Source organism: Perca fluviatilis, chromosome 5 (genome assembly GCF_010015445.1).
Source record: "Perca fluviatilis chromosome 5, GENO_Pfluv_1.0, whole genome shotgun sequence".
Classification (NCBI taxonomy): domain Eukaryota; kingdom Metazoa; phylum Chordata; class Actinopteri; order Perciformes; family Percidae; genus Perca; species Perca fluviatilis.
The window spans coordinates 33,358,562-33,377,345 of NC_053116.1; the positions used below are offsets into that span (position 1 = coordinate 33,358,562).

At 40.0% G+C, this 18,784-nt stretch overlaps 1 protein-coding gene across 1 annotated transcript in view; it reads right to left on the reverse strand.

Annotated features, from left to right (window-relative positions):
* LOC120559567 (kelch domain-containing protein 8B-like) overlaps positions 1–18,784 on the reverse strand; it is a 146,502-nt gene that overhangs the window by 34,757 nt on the left and 92,961 nt on the right. The gene's annotated exons all lie outside the window — the stretch shown is intronic.

Genomic DNA, 18,784 nt, shown 5'->3' on the forward strand with positions numbered 1-18,784 from the left:
TCTTGCCTGTTCTTCCATCACTTAACCAGGTTTTCAGATGGATCCGCTGGTGCAACACAAAGACTCTAGAGGTCTCTGTCCATCTGCATGTCTTTATCTGGCTCACTGATAGTATTAGTCAAGAGTAAATATGAAAGAGTATTTACTGTCACCTTCTTTACAACTAGATTTGCATCCCAGACTGATAGATAATCACTTCCACTCACAGAACACACGCAAGAACACACAAACACACACACACACGAGAAAACACAAACGCGCGCACACACAAGCGAGCGCACACACACACACGAACACACACGCAGTTGCTGCAATGCAGGTTTTATTAATAGCACTCTACTATTGATTACAAGATCGATGCACTAGTCCACATTTCTTTTGAGGATCGAGGGGATGTGCAAAGCAATCGGGGAAAACACTACACCCTACAGGACTTAGAAAACGTCCTGTGAGTGCAGAGATAAGAAGTTTGTTTTCATTTGTATCATGAAGGACAGACGACTAACTCAGCACCACGGACAGAGGGAAGACAGCTGAATGAGGATCTGATGAATGAGGGAAGATATTACCCAGCTCATTTTGGAGACGATTCTGGACAAACAGATTATTGCGGCTCAGGCTTATCCAGCAGAGCTTTAGGGGACACTCTGGACCAAAGTGGTGGAAGGGCAGAAGGCGCAAGCTGCAGGCTTCTACTAGGTCTGCTAATGAGTCTCCTTGGTCTCTCAGTAATCCTATAAATATGCATGCTCAGTGGGCGGGCCTGCAAGTTGATGTGGGCTTTAATCAGTTCCACTGTCATGGCCACATCCTGACACTTCTGAACTACTAACAGATCTACTAATGTTCCCACGATTGATAACTCCTCTTCGATCTGTTCTTAGAAAACCCCCTTTGCTCAGGTGGTTGTAGTGTGAACATAAAAAAAGAGGTTCTTGTAAGTGTCGTTCCAGTATGCAAACATGTAGAAATCTATGAGTCAGTCAGCTGCTGGACAGTATAAGAAAATCCACCCACTAAAAAAGCAGAGCCCAAGTGGATACCCCTTATCAAACACACCTACATGAAGATGAAGAGCACTCATCCAGAAACATGGTGTGGTAATAAATATATAAATTTTGGACTCTAAAAAGACTTAATTGCAGCAGGTAGTAAGAGGACGGTATGTAACTAAGCAACTTCGTCACATCTCGTAGAGTCCTACTTTCAAAGATCCATTAAAATGAATGTCAATGCGTGTGACTCAACCAGTGGCACATATAGAAACGTTTTAGAATGAGAAGGTATTGATTCATAGGGTGTACATTTGATTCATAGGGTGTACAATGAGCATTTTATGTAGGCTCAAAGTTAAAGCTTTAGCTCTTGGCAAATTAATATGGAATAATATCAATACATAACGACTTTGTTTTTATTTCTGTCTTGCTACCGTACTTTTATTGTCTTCATTCAAAGTTTTCTTCTTGTATTTTTTCATATTTGTCCGACAGTAGGCCAGAGCGGACTAAACAGCTATGACTCATAGGCCTAGTAGTGTGAAGGCTGTCTCGCTGATATCTGCAGTATTAACAAAATGTGAGCTCAGTGAAAGACCTGTGGGGTTACCACAGTTGTAAATGAAGTTGCAATATGCATGATTCAACATTTTAATAAGGTATGGGTTGAAAAGTTGTCATGACACAAATATACATCATCTCAAAGATGTTGTCAATGGCGGATGATGTCATTTGTGTGTTAAAATTATGCTCATCTGTGTGTACGGCTGGGTATCGTTCAAAAATGTTCGTTACAGCTACCGATACCAATACCATGACCTCAATACCGGTTCCTAAACGATATCGCTGGGCAAGGCCTGTAATATATATATTATAAAACAAAAAGAAATTACATAACTGCACAAATGTTTTTATCTATTTTTCAAATCCTACTACGTGAGCCCTGTCTCTGTGCGTAATGTAGAGTTTTTCCTGCATTCCTGTACGACATGTTAGATCAGATAGCCAAACAGCAACTTTATTAGATCTTGGTAGAAGCATGCCGCATGCTTATTAGCTCACTGACGTTGATAAATTTACTCCTTAGGTATTGAAATTGGGTATTGAACGACGAGGCATTTGTAGAATACTTAATACTATAGAGGCAATTCGGTCTGTGCCTAAAAAGTATTGAATTCGGTACCCAGCCTTATCTGTGAGCCAACATAAAGTTCAGAAAGGCCCTAACCCGATTGGTACTCATTTGTCGGGATCCATCAGGTCAATGTTTTTGCTTGACTATCACCTATTTCTATGGTGAAAGAGAACGTAAGAAAGAAAGCAAAACATGTTGAAAGGAAAGAGCTTCACGAGAGTGCACAGCTTCCAAAACAGCAGGAAAAACTGCGTGGGATAAAAAAATCCAATATCGAAAAACATCAAATCTCAAAAATCTGTTCATAGAGTAGCAGAGAGTAAACACACGAGGGGAGAGTGTAAACATGACAGAGATGATTCAAAAAGAAGTACACAGGTCTTTGGTTCAGCGGCGGACAGGTTTTGAGTCATCGCTCAACACCTTCTGTGGTCCCCTCTCTCCCCTCTCCCCCGGCAGGGTAGAATATCACTGATTTGCACACAGTAATTATTCTGCAGACAGTGCTTTAATAGAAAGAGATGTACTGCAATCAGCAAGAGGCTTATTAATCTATTTGATAGTCTATGCAATCACAGGATGTCAATTACATAAAGGTTCACTTCTCTCTCTCTCTTTTTCTCTCCATCTCTCTCCTTCTTTCTTTCATAAACTCCCGTACACCTCCGCCCTCCAACAGCGAGACCATGAGAATGTGGATTAAGCTGAAGGTAGCTCAATTACTGTGTGAAACACAGCCCACGGGGGCCAGTTGAGATCAAAGTCCATGTCCATTAGCCTCTCAGCACGCGCGTGTGGTTGTGTGCGGGCCTGCGTTCACACGTATAAGTACACACACACACGTATGTTCAAGTGAGATATGAGACCTGTACCATGTATGAGTCACAGATAAACAGCTTTGTGAATGTGCGCGGTTATTAATAAACGGTCGGTTCTACCACGTTACAAAACATCGTTTCTCACACACTCCTGGTTATAGCCAGCAGATGCAGCACTCAATCTCAAGCCTTTTGGTTCCTTCCGACAAGTCGTCCAAATGAAATGACACTAGTACAGTGCCCGTTCAAACGGCGCCTGTTTCGGAATGGGCCAACAGCTTGGCCTGCGGTACTGCTGCTGCTTACAGCTTTCTCGAGAAACCGCTCATCTAAACAACTTCACATTCAATGCTGTGCTTCATTGCATCCTGAGCAGGACACCTGTCATGTCACAGTTGTGTCACACACCCAAGTCACCCAAGTATTAAAAGTGAAAGTACTCACAATGCAGAAGAATTCTCACATTTTAGAAACTGGAAAAGATCAAAATAACAGTGTTGTTGTCGAGACCAACTAAACAGAGACCAGACTGTATCGAGACTGAGACAAGACCAAGACTTTGAGGGGTCAAGACCAAGACCAGACCAGTGCTAGACAGCTGAAGCTTCTCCTGTCTCCCGCATTCACTTTCTTGGGAGTGGGGAAAGGGGAAAGGGGGTTACCAGTAACAAATTTCAAATTAGAAATGAGTCAAGTTATTGGTTGCATTTGAAGCAGGAAGTTTTATATCCAATCACAGTAATGACATTAACACATACAATTAGACAAATGCACAGGCAATTTAGTGATATCCTTGCAGTTGTGGTCTTGATCCGTCTTGAAATAAAATCCTGTTCATCCGAGACCGTGACGAGAACAAGTAGAAATGCAGTCAATTCCAAGACAAGACATTCAAAAAGTGGTCTTGAGACCGGTCTTAAGACCAAGACCGATCTCAGTACTACAACACTGCAAAACAGTTCTGTGTTTAATCGTTTAATCAGTTCTGCTGTACTTGTAGGCCGTTGTTGGGTAGTTTCATTTATAATAAAACATCATATTTTGTAAAACTTGTGTTTTATGTGCAACAATCTTAATTTGTAAAGTACCTATAGTAACTAAAGCTGTCAAATTAATGTAGTGGAGTAAAAAGTATAATATTTCTTTCTGAAATGTAGTGGAGTAGAAGTAGAAAGTCTCAAGAAAAGACTCAAGCACCTCAAATTTGTACTTAAGTACAGTACTTGAGTAAATGTACTTTGTACTTTGTTACATTCCACCACTGTCCCTCTCTCTCTTTTTGTATCTCTACTACTGCTATCAAAAAAAGGCAAAAAGCCACTATAGTTGTAAGCAAATGTTACTCAAACAGGCATAAAAAGGAACATTGTTGGGGACCATAGATATTGACAATCTACAGGAGGACGGTGTATGTAGTATTCATTTTTTTTAAACTAAAGTGCCCAGTTTCATCATAGTGAAGGGACATATCACCTGCACCTGTGGCTCATTGAGTATGTTTACATGCACACCAATATTCTATGGTTATTCCAAATATGACAATATTCTTAATTTGATACAGGTCATGTAAACAGCATATTCTGGTTGGATATTCTGAATAAGGCCTCATTCCAAATATAGCATTTTCCGATTAAGACATGTGGGATATTCCGGTAATAATGAGTTTTAGAGGCATTCTTTGGACATGTATACAGCGTATTCAAAATATGCGTCTCAATTAGGGGTTTTTACACTTATGGTCAGCTCTGTGCGTTGCTATGGTTGCTATACACAAGCCAACCAGCGAAGAGTTTGCAAGGCTGCAGGCCTGATAAGAAGGAGAAACACCGCTACTTTTAAACATTATCAAAGACTTGGATATCAGCGGGTTTTTGGATATGTGCACACATCGCTACGCCGACCTTTTCAAGAAGCTGGTTGAAAGAATGAAAGAGGGAGGCTGTGTTTGCACGGTCCAACAAGTCCACCGCCGCTGGTAAACTGAAAAAAATCTTATTTTGCACGGCATGTAATCGGGAATGTTAGTGGAATATTCACTTTCATTAGCCATGTAAACTAGCCTCGGGATACCGTCCTGATCTCGCTAGCTCCAGTTTTCCACTCGCAGATCAGTCTGGCATCTTGAGATAGAGAAAATTTGGAGCCGTTCGCCAAACGACCGGGCCAATCAGCGTTGGTTTTGAGGCGGGTTTAGGTGGTATCCAATCAGCTAACCAGTAATTTCAGCCAGCGGTAGCCCTAATTCTGTTAGCTGCTCGCTAATGCTTTTTTCTCTTGGATCCTTCTTTTGGAATATGGACCGGGAACCTGAAATGGTGCCTTTTATTCCTAAATTCTCGTTACACAAACGGCAAATATCCTTTACCGACATGTTGCTTGCTTGCTTGCTATGCTTTGCCTGCAGCAGCAGGGGCTTGTGGTTGTATTTTCATACGCTTCATTGATCTGATTGGTTGATTTGGCCACTCTATCCCCAACATAGGTGATAGACAGATGGTTTATCCAATCAGCTAACCAGTATTTTCAGCCAGCAGTAGCCCTAATTCTGTTAGCTGCTCGCTAATGCTTTTCAGCTAACCAGTATTTTCACCCCGTCCCAAAAGTTCTCCAACAGAAAGTTCCCAGATGGATATGCCGAGTAAATGCGAAGCAATCCATCTGGCGGAGTCAGGTTACATGTAAACAGCTTTGTCAGAATATCATGTGCATGTAAATGTAGTCAATGATGTGTTTGTAATAGTAACAATGGAGACAATATCTCAAAGATTGAGTAAATTACACCAAAACAATGTGCGTGGCTAGGTGTCACTGGAGGTAAATTAGAAAAATATGTGTTTTGTTACGATTCATTTTATTTTGTGATTAAGCTGAAATATATGTCACGGAGAAAGACTGGGTCAGAGAGGAAACTATGCAGGACAGAAGCACAGGGTCAAATTGTCAACACCGACCACCATATGATCCTGCGAAAAAGAAGCCTGGAGGAGGATTGAAGGTCTGATGTAAGCACTATTATACTGTAGAGGACACACTGCCAGGGCTAATCACTTTACCCTGACAGGGTCATTCTGAAGAAGTGATGGAGTTCTGTCTATAGAGAGTTTAAGAAGTTATGTTCAACTCCGCTGTGTGTTTCTCGGGGTTCGTCTTTGAATGAGTGCCTGGGGCAGTGAGGCGTGTCAAGTGCGTCTCCAAACCTCTTGATAAAACCTTGACTTTGTCTGTGAAGTTATTTAATCACTGTCTAGTTCACCTCCTTATACCACTCTTGCCTGGAACAAACTATCCTCTCTAGTGGAGAGCTCTGCGGTCAATAACTCACGGTCATTGTTGTAATTTACATTCAGTAAGGATATGGTGGCTTTGATATGAGTTACATATTTTACACCGAAGAATACAAAAGTGTGATGCAAAATAGCGCTATACGCGTTCCTAGTATTTCTGTCTCTGTGAATGCTTTGAACAGGCAGGCACACAGCTGCTGTCAAAAGCACACAGTAGGTGTGTTATGCCTCTGACCATTTTTCTTCGCTAATAAAATGGGATTCATGTCACAAATACTTTTCAGTGCTTAGAGGGCCATGTTAACGTAAAATGTTAAATACATGACAGAATCATCACAGCAATTAGCTTTTCATGTGCCAAATGTAGGTGGTGCTTCTTGTTTTTGTGCAATTATGTGTTGCCATGTGTGATTGGAGTAATGAGTACCTTAGATGTCAGCTCTTGATTAGACACCTTATCTATTTACAGGTTGCATCTTGAGGTGTGTTTATTGGGTGCCTGATAGCACTCACTGTAGTTGTCATGCGCAGTTGTTGTAGAAATAAGAATTTCAAAAACGCAAACGTGGGTAAGGAGCTTTTGGGTAGTTTTTGCAGCTCATGTATTCTATGTAACTATATGTGACGCAGTGTTGCTTTAGCTGTTAATGTCAATGTCTTTTATAGCTTTTATATTGCTACTTTTGGTGTGTGTTTCTTTGTTTTGTTTTGTGTAAAAGGATAAAACTGATGCAAAATATATTCTACAAGGTTATGTGTAAGAAGTGAATGAATGTTTATGTATAAAATTTCATAATTTCCAAATCATATGAGATCTCCTGGTTATAATAGTCCCATACGAATAGGGATTTTGTCATTCTATAATTACGTCACCTGACTTCCTCGTTTGCTCCCTTCATATTTACCACAGCTGCTTTAATGTATACATATTTCCTTTTGGGCCACTTGCTAAATTGACTGATGCTGTCATTTTTCTCTTGAGGGGACAATCTGCGTAATCCATGGATTTGCAAAATTGAGGTTATTGCCTGGTGATCGGGTTGCACATACATTAATTAAAAAAGTGAAATACTTACAGAAGTTAGGGGGGAAACAGTTACTTTTTTATTAAGGTGAAATCCATTTAGAAGCACATATCCATTTTCAACAGTGGAAAAAGCTGTTACCAACTCAAAGTGCGGCATACACTTTCCCAATATTTCATTCTGGAGAAGCTGTAGAAGGGGATAAGTTGAAGAAGCATGTGGGGTCAGTGTGCTTCAAACCACTAATGCTTCTTGGATCATCGAAAAGTGTGTGAGTCAAGCACAACCACTTCACACAGAGATTGGGAAGGTGTGTGAGGGGAGAAATAAGGCAGGGTGGATTTGAACTACTCTCTTAAGCTTTCTTTGGCTATTCTTCACAAAACTACTTTTGTCACTTCTCTTGTGTTCAAATGAGTGAACAAATGCCTTAGAAAGGAGACTGTCTATGTGTGTTATTATCCCCATTTAATATCGCAACATGTGGCTGTTTAAAACACGCATAAGTGCTATTGCCTTAAAACATGGTCAAACTAAACTTGGCAACATACATACTAGTTCTTTTTAAGCATACCCTGACCTCAAGGCTTGTGACATACTTTCTTTTAAAAGCCCAGTTTACCTTAGAATTAGATTTGTATTGGATGATTCCGCACCGCACCATTGATGTCCAATGAGCAGAATCCAATAACAACTTTCTTGTCTGGCAAAAGGCTAGCGTTTTTAAATATGGCTAGAACAGTGGCTGGTCCGCAGGCTACATTGTTTACATGCTTGCCTGCAAACTGATTTTGTACAACATAAATATAACTTAACATGGTGACACTCAAGGAGACTGTTGTAACGTTAATGTTGAAATTATTGCAGAATAAGCCACAGAGGTGACAAGCTTCGCACACATAATGGATATGATTCATGTGCGAGACAATGATTGTGTTTGTCAAATCACCACTTGTAATCAAAGCTACATAATAACTAGGCATGAAGCTTTGAATTTCTCTCTTCCCGAAGCAGTGTGATTTCTGCACGGGGCTGTAGTAAGAGCCCTACTGTATGTAAGAGTTGGAGATTGGTGTGCTTTTTTAACCTATAATAGTTCAGTTTTGAACCTAACTGTACTTTTGTTAAACCTTATAGTGGAGAGAATGGATTAATAGGACCCACAGGAGTGTTAATGAATTAGCACCCCTAGAGGTGGCAGGAAATACAACTGACAGGAGCATTCTCCGTCCTCCGAGAACGTAAAGATTGCAGTTTGAACGTTTGTTAAAACGGTCGCAGTTTGGTTAGGTTTATACACAAAATCTACTTTAGCAAAAACATTGCAGTATGGGTGAAAATCAGCAATTACTTCACTTCTGGATACACATGACACTAAACGTACATAGCTCAGTTTGCTCCGTAAAGTAGAGGCTACATTGTTTACATGCTTGCCTGCAAACTGATTTTGTACAACATAAATATAACTAAACATGGCGACACTCAAGGAGATTGTTGTAATGTTAATGTTGAGATTATTGCACAATGAGCCACAGAGGTGACAAGCTTTATCATTTTCTCTTTAGAACTTTCTGCCCATGTCGTTGCCATTGGTTTACTGTTAACCTTACTTCACATCCTGATGTACTGCCCCCACTGTTCATGTGCTTAATTGGATGGTGGACGCGTAGCATTAACTTCTGAGGATGCACACAACCATAGCAATCATAAGCAAGCACTTAATTGAAAGTATATTACAGGCCTTGCACAGTTATTCTGTGTTTATTTATTGCTACATATCACATGAACAAGCTATTCCTAATAGCCCTAATCCCATCCCTAACTGAATTCCATTGCCAGAGCAGCATCCACCACCAGCACGGGAGATATGTTCTGTACATTATGGTGAGCTTTGGTTTCTCGTAGGGTTGCACGATATTGACAAAATGTGATATTGCCATATTGATTATGAATATTGCGATATCGATATTAATTTTGATATTTTTAAATATATGTAAAATTTCAAAAATGGGAAAATGCATCAAAATAGATTCATAATAAATACAACACAAGGTCTATTTCAACTGACTGTCATATTGGACTGGTACAACATGAATAAATAAATAAAAACCATGTCTGCAGAACAGGACATGTTTTACTGGTTGTACAGTATAAAATAAATAAATAAAGAGAACAGGACACAACTTTTCTTTCGCTTCTCTGATTCATTCCGTTTTGTTGTCTCTATCTATTTCTTCACTTACACTGTCACTCTGTTGAAATATGTGCACACGTGGTATGCTCCCTAGGGTTTGCGCTGACGTGTACCAACATGTGCAAGTGGCACGGTAACTGGCCACTGACATGATGATCATTATAGCGTTTCAAGCGGGTTCTAAATCGAACACAACTAAGCCACACAGCCAAGTGACAGGACGCAGAGCTCCACAAAATATTCTAAATATTGCATACTTTTTGCGACGCTTTCAATATAATATTGCGCAATGTAATATAACGATAACGATATTGAGTCGATGTATCATGCACCCCTAGTTTCTGGCTCATTGGTATGACATATGGCACCGCATAATGAATCTATTTCTCCTTCCTCTCTTCATCCAGCCTTAATCATCCGCTCCTGAGATGCTCAGATACATTTGACCACAGCTGTAGATATACAAGTAATGACAGTTGAGGAAGATTTCTGTAATAATTTCGGTAAAAGAACAGATTTTGTATTTGCCTGAACTTCTTGTCCTGTCAAAGCATCTTCCCACCACTGCTATCATCTTTTAAACATAAGGCACACACACATACATTAGCAAATACACACACACACACACACACACACACACCACACACAACCCCACACACACCGACACCGTCATCACCAGCACTCCCTAGGGTCTATTTATAGGCTTCCTGTGACAGCATGTCCAAACCAATAATAGTCTGAACAACAAGCTGGTCTTTTGATCACATACTTAGACAACAGATGTGTAACACCTATTCAGCTTCATACTTAATATAATTACAGTTGTTTGCAGCTCCCGTCAGTTAGAAGACCAGATAAATATGCATGAATATAATAACTACAAAGCCAATGTGCACATTCGGGTACAGATATGTCTGCATATTGCATCTTTGCTGCCATACTGCATGGGGAGTAAAACATGTAGGAGGAAAACCAATCCCTGTGATGAGCTGTTGCATTTCAACACCGCTACAATCTCCTAAACAATCGCTGGAAGGCTACTTTTAGTAATAAAACTCATATGCAGCATCAGTTGAGAGAGGGGAAGTGATTGAAAGAGAGTGACACACAGTTAGAAAGCGAGAGCAGGTAAGGTAGAGAGAATAAAAGAGAGCAACCAGCTTTAGATTATCTACTTTTACATTTTACAAACTAAATACTGTATCTCCTAATCAACAGGCACCTAATAAAAAAGCACGTCAACGTCAGCTGAGCTGATTGCTGTGTAATTGTCTGTTAATCAGTGTCGACACGGGGAGCAGATGTAGTGAAATGTGGATTAGTTACAAATACAGCGTGGCTAATGGTTTGTGAACAATATAGCTTTTATTTATGGTTTAATGCATTTATCTTGCCATACAGTAAGCCCTGACTAATATTAGGTCCGTAAAAGCTTCCGATATCTAATCACCTCTGAATTATTTTCTATATTTGTGCTTTTAAGGTATGTAAAATTGTTTCTAATGTTTTTTTGTGTTTTTTCCAGAGTTCCAGGATATCAGTCTGTGTCAGTGCTCCTGAGTATTCTATCACAGTAGAAGTATGACCAGAGCAGGGCCACAGAGGACAGCGATAAGAAGAAAATGCCAAAAAGCGAGGGCCAGGGGAGTTGGATGGGGAGGTGAAAGTGAGAGGAGGCAGTGGACTGTGTGAATGGACAGAATGAGAGCGCAGAAAGCTGAAAGACAATGGTTGGGGAGACACTGGAAGCCTTTTTCAAAGGCCAAACTGATCTTCAAATTCACCCAATCGCACACATAATGGATATGATTCATGTGCGAGACAATTGGCATTGATTGTCAAATCATAGCTTGTAATCATAGCTACATAATAACTAGGCATGTAGCTATGAAGCTTTGAATTTCTCTCTTTCCGAAGCAGTGTGATTTGTGCATGGGGCTGTAAGAGCAATACTCTGTATATTAAGGGTTGGAGAGTGGTGTGGTCTTTTAACCTCACTTTTTTTAACCTAAAATAGTTTGTTTAACCTTACTGTACTTTTGTTACACCTTAAAAAATTGAAGTGAAGGGATTAACACGACCCACAGGAGTGTTAATAAATGAGCACCCCTAGAGGTGGCAGGAAATACAACTGACAGGAGCATTTTCCGTCCTCCGAGAACGTAACATACGGTCGCAGTTTGGTTATGTTTAGGCACAAAATCTACTTAGGTTTGAGAAAACATTATGGTATGGGTGAAAATCAGACACTACTTCACTTCTGCTTACACGCGTGACACTGAACGTACATAGTTCCGTAAAGTAAAAAAAAAACTCCCCGTTTACTTTTATTTTCAAACAGGACACAAACCCCAGTCTCCAGGGTGAAAGTCCTGTTTGTTTGGCCCTGTTTGTTCGCCTCCTATACTTTGTCACATTACTTTGTGCTTTGCTCCCGTCATAATAACTACGGCCACTAGAGAGCAGCGCCTCTATGAACATAAACATGAGTCGTAATTGCTGCTTGAACTAACGACCTAAGGAAGTGTTTTTCGGGGGAGGACAGGCTCGAACAGTCATTTAAGCAAGTGAGAGCATGTCACTGATATATGGGCCTCATCTCAGAGGAAGATATGGGATTATTCATGAACCAATAAACCATATAATCATATGCATAATCACTACAAGCTTCTAAATTTAGATTATTCTGTATGGTTGGAGGGGAGAAAAATCTATCAAAAAAGATCAGGGTGATAATGGACTTTCTAAATTGTTTTCCTTGCATTGTTGGGCTCTAGCTTTTCAGTGTAACTTAGAAACCTGATTTATCATTGGCGTGCCACCCATCAATTTGTCTATCAATCCTCAGAAATCCATGTGCCATTGGAAATATTGTATTTAAAATATTTGACATAATTACTGAAGCTCAGATCAGTTTGCAAGAGCATCCAGGCAGAATCTGTCAACACTTCACTTTACTAGATAATCTGTCCTTACAGCTGAGACCAGACGGATGGAGGAAGGACGTGAGGGAGGAGGAAAGAAAAGGAATCTTAGATAAAGAATGCATTGGAATAGCTTTGCCACTACATGCAATCTGTTGGCAGATCAAAGCCCTGCATCCTAACCTTCTAAAGAGGGGTGTGATGTGCTTGATTGGCATGCCATTTCTGGGAAGAAGGTTTGCAGGCTGGTGGGGTTAAAGCTTTAGCGCCTGTGTGAACTTTAAATTCCACATTACCTTTCACATAAATTACAGCCGAACAACCCTGCATGACTTTTAAGATGAGAAGGAAGACAGATAAAGGCATATCAAATCAACCTGGAGACCTGGTTCAGATGGAAGAGACCTGGGCAAGATATTTTTAAGCTGGGGAGAGCAGTGGACCACCCTCAGGGCATGATTAAACTGTGACGCAAAACTGTGATGAAAGAGAACAAGAAAAAGACAGAAGGAGATGTAGACTGAAGGATAAGACTTCACTTCCACCAATCACCACTTTATAGAAAGGACATTTGGAGAATACGGGGGAGTTTAGTGCTTCACTTGGCAGTCAACATTTTCACAAAGACAAGCTTGTAATAACTTAAAGGTCCCACATTATGCTCATTTTCAGGCTCATACTACTATTTTGGGTTTCTACTAGAAAATGTTTACATGCTTTACTATTTTAAAAAAAACACATTATTTGTATTCATAGTCTGTCTAAATAAACTTGTTTTCACCCTCTGTCTAAAACGCTCTGTTTTTTAGTCTCTTTAAGCCCCCCTTCTGAAAAGGCCAAGTCTGCTCTTGATTGGTCAGTGTTTCCGGGTCTTCTGCATGTGCGCTCTAGGGGTCTCTGTACCATCATTGCAGCCGGGGGAATGACTATAACGGCACTGTAGTGGCACTTTCTATATAGGATAGTTGTGACATCACAACTGTATGGAAGTCCCGATGGCTCGTTAAAGGCACAGTTTCTGAAAACGGGCTGTGTGCATTTCTCTGTGGACTGAGCGTTTTGACTCTTCAACAGTATTTATACAGCACCTCAACGTGCTTTATAAATCATAAGACATGGAAATCCCACTTTTTACAATATGTGACCTTTAAAGTGAATTTTTTGCAATAGGCCTCCACCTATACATTTCTATACAAGTCATTTTCTGTTCAGGGTTTGAAACCTCTACAGTTATAATGTTTACAGGTGTGTTGACCCAAAACGGGGTGCAAGCAGTTGTGTTAACACTTAATCTTGCATACGAGAATGCTCTTTCCTAGTTTTACAGCTTTGGTTGGCTTATTTTAGTAGAAACATACTGTATCTTCCACGCACAGGGAACACCAGAACATCCATTAACCCTGCTTGCTGCTCTGCTTCTCATCAGCACTGAAAGCTGATGTTTGGAACATTTAAATGCTAATCATCTTGACTAAAACATTGTGACTGTACAGAAATGAACAGGTAATGAGTATTAGCAAAGGTCCAGAGGGTTATAACCTCTATTAAATACCATAATCACTGATCAGCTCTCTTTTACATTCAAGTATATGATTGTCCTTTCGATAAACTTGACCAAACATTATTTTGTGCCACACAATCAAACTAACTATGAATCTAAATCTACTTGCTGGGTTAGCCCTCTCACGCTCTCCGTCTTTTTCGTTCCTCGTTTCTGTTCTCTTATTTTTGTCTGCATCTGATTTTCAGAAAGTCTTACTGTTGTTGCTTTAATTGCTAGCTCCACGGTACGCTCGCTTGTGTCTCCATGCCACCGTAATGTATTATAATGTTAATCACAACGCTTTCACCAAGCCGGTTACCAATCTCCACTCTCAAAGGACACTTGGCAAGACATATTCAAAAGGAGCAGAAATAAAAGAGGGGTGCAACAGAGATGAAAAGTTAAATCCTGAGCAACAACAGCAATGCAGGGAATTAGTCACACACACTGAAACACACACATGACGCACAGAGCACAGAACACATGAACGAACAGACGCACACACACAGCAATGTGACAAGCCAGGTCAAGATTTGCTGCTAATATGCATACATATGAAAGGTCAACACTCCCACATTCTACATGTGAAATACTCGCATTAATACATACTGTATGTTGTATGTGTGTGTTTCACGTACAGTGCATAAAGAGAGTGTTCCGTGTCTCACTTTATCCAGAGGACATCTTAGTATAAAATGCCAAGTATTTAAGATAAACATGCTTTTGTGTCAACATGATTGGACTACTGACATGGACTTTTGTCCCAACCAGATTACTTATAGTAGATACTCAACATGCTAGCGGGATCCAGACTGTTAACATGCTCATGGCTTTTAATACAACTTTTAAAGCATACTTGTTCTTTTTTATTTCATTTAAAGCTGCTCTTATCAATATTTTTGGATGACATGACAAAGAGTAATATAAAAGATGTTGCTTGTTCTATCTGAACCCGATGTCAGTCAGACCCAGACTCAGATGAAAAGTCAGATGTTCACTAAAATTGGTGACAAGCAGACAGGAATGAATGGTTGGTGTAGTTAGTATCTTTGATTTATTTATGTTGTTTGTTAGCGTGTTAGCTTGTAGCTTGCGGTGGCTAACAGCTTTGATGATGCGTTTTGATTGATTTCGCTCTCTGTACTGACAGTCCGCTCTGTGCTGGAGGTTTTAGCTTTCTTTGCCTGCTTTTGCATATAAAACAGCAATTGGTTTACGGATTACCTAATCAAGCTTGCCTGGGATACGTTTGAATCTCAGATTTCGGGGAAGTGAACAGACATCTCTCCCTTCAGGAGAGGAATGTGAAAACACCTCTCGCTATAGTGACAAACTTTGTAAAGATTGTCAACATAATACATTGTAAGGTACGTGAACATAAGGAACACAATTTTGAGTGGAGGGGGACTTTAAATTAGGGGAATGAGACCGATTTAAGAAGAAACACCAAAATTGGCTTTTAGTCTGTATGGCTCAAGCTTCAACATCACTGCCATGCCATACATGCCCTGTAACAATGCTGCGTTCACACCTAAACCACATACAGGCGATGCAGTCAAGTCCGGGCCCCCTCTCAAAGGTAGAGTGAGAATGAGACCTGATAGTTGAGAAAAGGGCCATTATCCTTTAAAGCCAAACACATTAAACCTGACTGAGAGGACTCACATAAGCAAAAGGATAAATCGAATGTTAAGCTGACAGGCGCAGGGGGGTGTCAAAGGATGCATTGTTAATGTGGGTGGATAGACTCGCTAGATTTTACACATAAATGCCACACACACACACAGTGCTGAACACTCAGAGGGGGGGGATCTCTTCACGGGTGAGCAACCAAATAATCCCCATATCTGTACACACTGAAACTCTTTCCATTCTGTCTGTACGTCACACGCACGCATGCACGCAGGGTAGCCACCTAATATCTTTTTTGTGGTTTAATCCATTCATCCAGCAATGAACAGCTAAATCATAATTTGTAGAATATCTAATCATCCTCTTTCACCTAACTGTGCCAGAGTCTGAGTCATTTGGCACGATCTACTCTGTGTGTGTGTGTGTGTGTGTGTGTGTGTGTGTGTGTGTGTGTGTGTGTGTGTGTGTGTGTGTGTGTGTGTGTGTGTGTGTGTGTGTGTGTCAACCCTCTTCCCATTAATGTCTGGATGCCAAATGGTAAATGTCCTAATGACTTTCATTATTGATCGACATACAAATTGCAGCCTTATTCTTAAGTCTTAAGTCTTGACAAATGTTCAGTGGAGCTTTTTTTTCATGTCTTTTGCCTTAATTCACTCCCAAAAAATAAGACTAAGAGTCCACAGCCATGCTTGTTGCTCTGTGAGGCTCTACTAAATGTTAATGCTAGCATGGCAACATGTTAACAGTGACAATGCAAACATATTAAACCATCTTTCCCGTTGTCTCGGCCACAAGCATTTCAGACGCGTTTCTTCACTCTCATTTAAAACTATCAGTTACAATCATATCAATTTATAAAAAGCAAATAAAATATGATTTTACAATGTTATTACTTAGCTATTCCAGTCATTTACATGAAAACAAACCACTTTTTATATAAATAATATAAAATGGGAAATTCAAAACAAAGGTGCACCTTAAAGATGACGATATGTGTTAATATTTCCTAATTGCATTGATGATATTGGATCGTTGATCATTGAATTAATATATATCGATCCAGATCAATGTATCGTTACACCTCTACCTACTACAATGTCTGATCATGTATTCTTTCGTAGCTAGCTGCAGCACGTGCCTCTGGCTACAACACTGGTAAAAGAGTGCTGGTATTCCCTGGGTATGGCACACTTCATTGCACTCCATGCCCCTTAATTCATAACAGTAAAGCCCAGAATTTCAGTGGATAAAGTGCTGCAAATAATTGTTAGCTACAGCCCTGTTACCGAAAGTTAGAAAACTGCTCCTTCATCAAATGCATTACTGTCTGCTCAGCCTCGAACACACTTTGAATCTTATTAGCTTTCTCTTCATGCTTTTCTTCAAGTCCAAATTCAGTTTTCTTTTCCTTCTGCAACCTTTAAATTGCACTAAAGCTGAATCAAATCACGACTCATTGCACAGAGCTTTGAACAAAGGGTATCTATCTATCTATCTATCTATCAGACTATGAATCATCACAGTTTCAGTGATGATATGTTGGGACTTGGCCTGACTCAATCTAAGAGCGTTTAGTATAAACTGTCTAAGCTTTATTAAATGTAAAATACACTTTTACAAATTGTCCGTCATGTAGACAGCCCCTGTTTTTCATCTAATTAGTGACGCGCATGAATGGATGAACGAGATTCCCACTGTCCCTACCTACTATCTAGCGAAACCACAGCCAAGGGAACGGGCTTGGCAGAATCAGCGGGGAAAGAAGACCCTGTTGAGCTTTTATTTGTTTTAAATCCAAATAACGATTTGATGCATTTCAGCAAAATACTGAGAGCAGCAGAACGGAGTACACTTTGATATCGGTTTACTTATCGCAAGTAATGGCGTTCTCACGACTTTCAACAACGTTATATCACAGTTTCCTCGTATCGTGCAGCCCTAGTTTCTAACAAAATGGTCGGAGGTGGAGGGGTGGCTACTTTGAAGAATCTAAAATATAAGACATGTTTTCAGTTATTTCACACTTTTTTGTTAAGTACATAATTCCATATGTGTTCATTCATAGTTTTGATGCCTTCACTGAGAATCTACAATGTAAATAGTCATAAAAAAATAAAAGGAAACGCATTGAATGAAAAAGTGTGTCCAAACTTTTGGCCTGTACTGTACGTCACTATAACATTTTACTGATACCATAAACTTACTGTTAAATATAACTACAACAGAAATACTTTTTATATTGTTATCGTTATCCCTGCTGTTCATGCTGCCTATGTTTAACCCTTCCACCATCACACTAGAAGCCTCAGTGTTGATTCACCCTTTAGCCTACTTGCTGAGTAACATAAAGGAAAACCACGATAATCCCCTAAAATCTACTTACAATTCATATCACCAAGAGGGAAACTTCCCTCCTCTGTCTCTCTTAAAAAGACTGTACTTTTTCACAGAGCTGCTGAAGCCCATTGGGAATATCAGATGTATTTTTAATAACATAACTACAGCCTAATCTAATGGAGGCACACTCTGTTCTTTTTGCTTGAAATGGGATTTGCAGCGAATGTATAACAAAATAACAACGTGGGCTAATGAAAGCTTATCACAGCCCAAATCATCCTGTTCTCAAGGTAATGATTCATTTTCTTGAGTGCTCAACCTTCACAGTGCAGCAACATGCAGCCTAATAGTACAAGCTACAAGTATGGGTTACAGTTAAAATCACTCAGATAAATCACAGATTTAGAACAACTGATGTGTTTGCCTCAACCTAATCAGCCAACATATTACCCATATTGCATCAATGCATTTGTTCAGTTATCTTTTATGCAGTAAGATTTATGCAAACCATAACGCTTCAGCAAAAAGCCCTGTCGGAGCGTTTGTTTGTTTCTCTCACTGAAAACTGGTGCAGGAAAGGAATTTCTCCATCCACATCAGCATTGATATGATCTGACTCAACTAATGCATAATCTTCCTGTGTTTGGGTTGGATTATGAGCACAGAACAGATCATGTTCTCACTCCATTCAAAGTGCTCCAGGGCAGAATTGCATACATTGGGAGGAATCCAACCAACAATTCTTTCGGGCTGCATATAAAGCAGCTTCTCTATTCTCATGGATTCACATGAATAAAGCCCCTTTCCCAGTGGACAAAAAAACCTCACATCTAGCTTTTGTCTTTAGTGAGAAAGTTTACAATCGGCATTCACTCCCAGGTATTTATTGGCTCC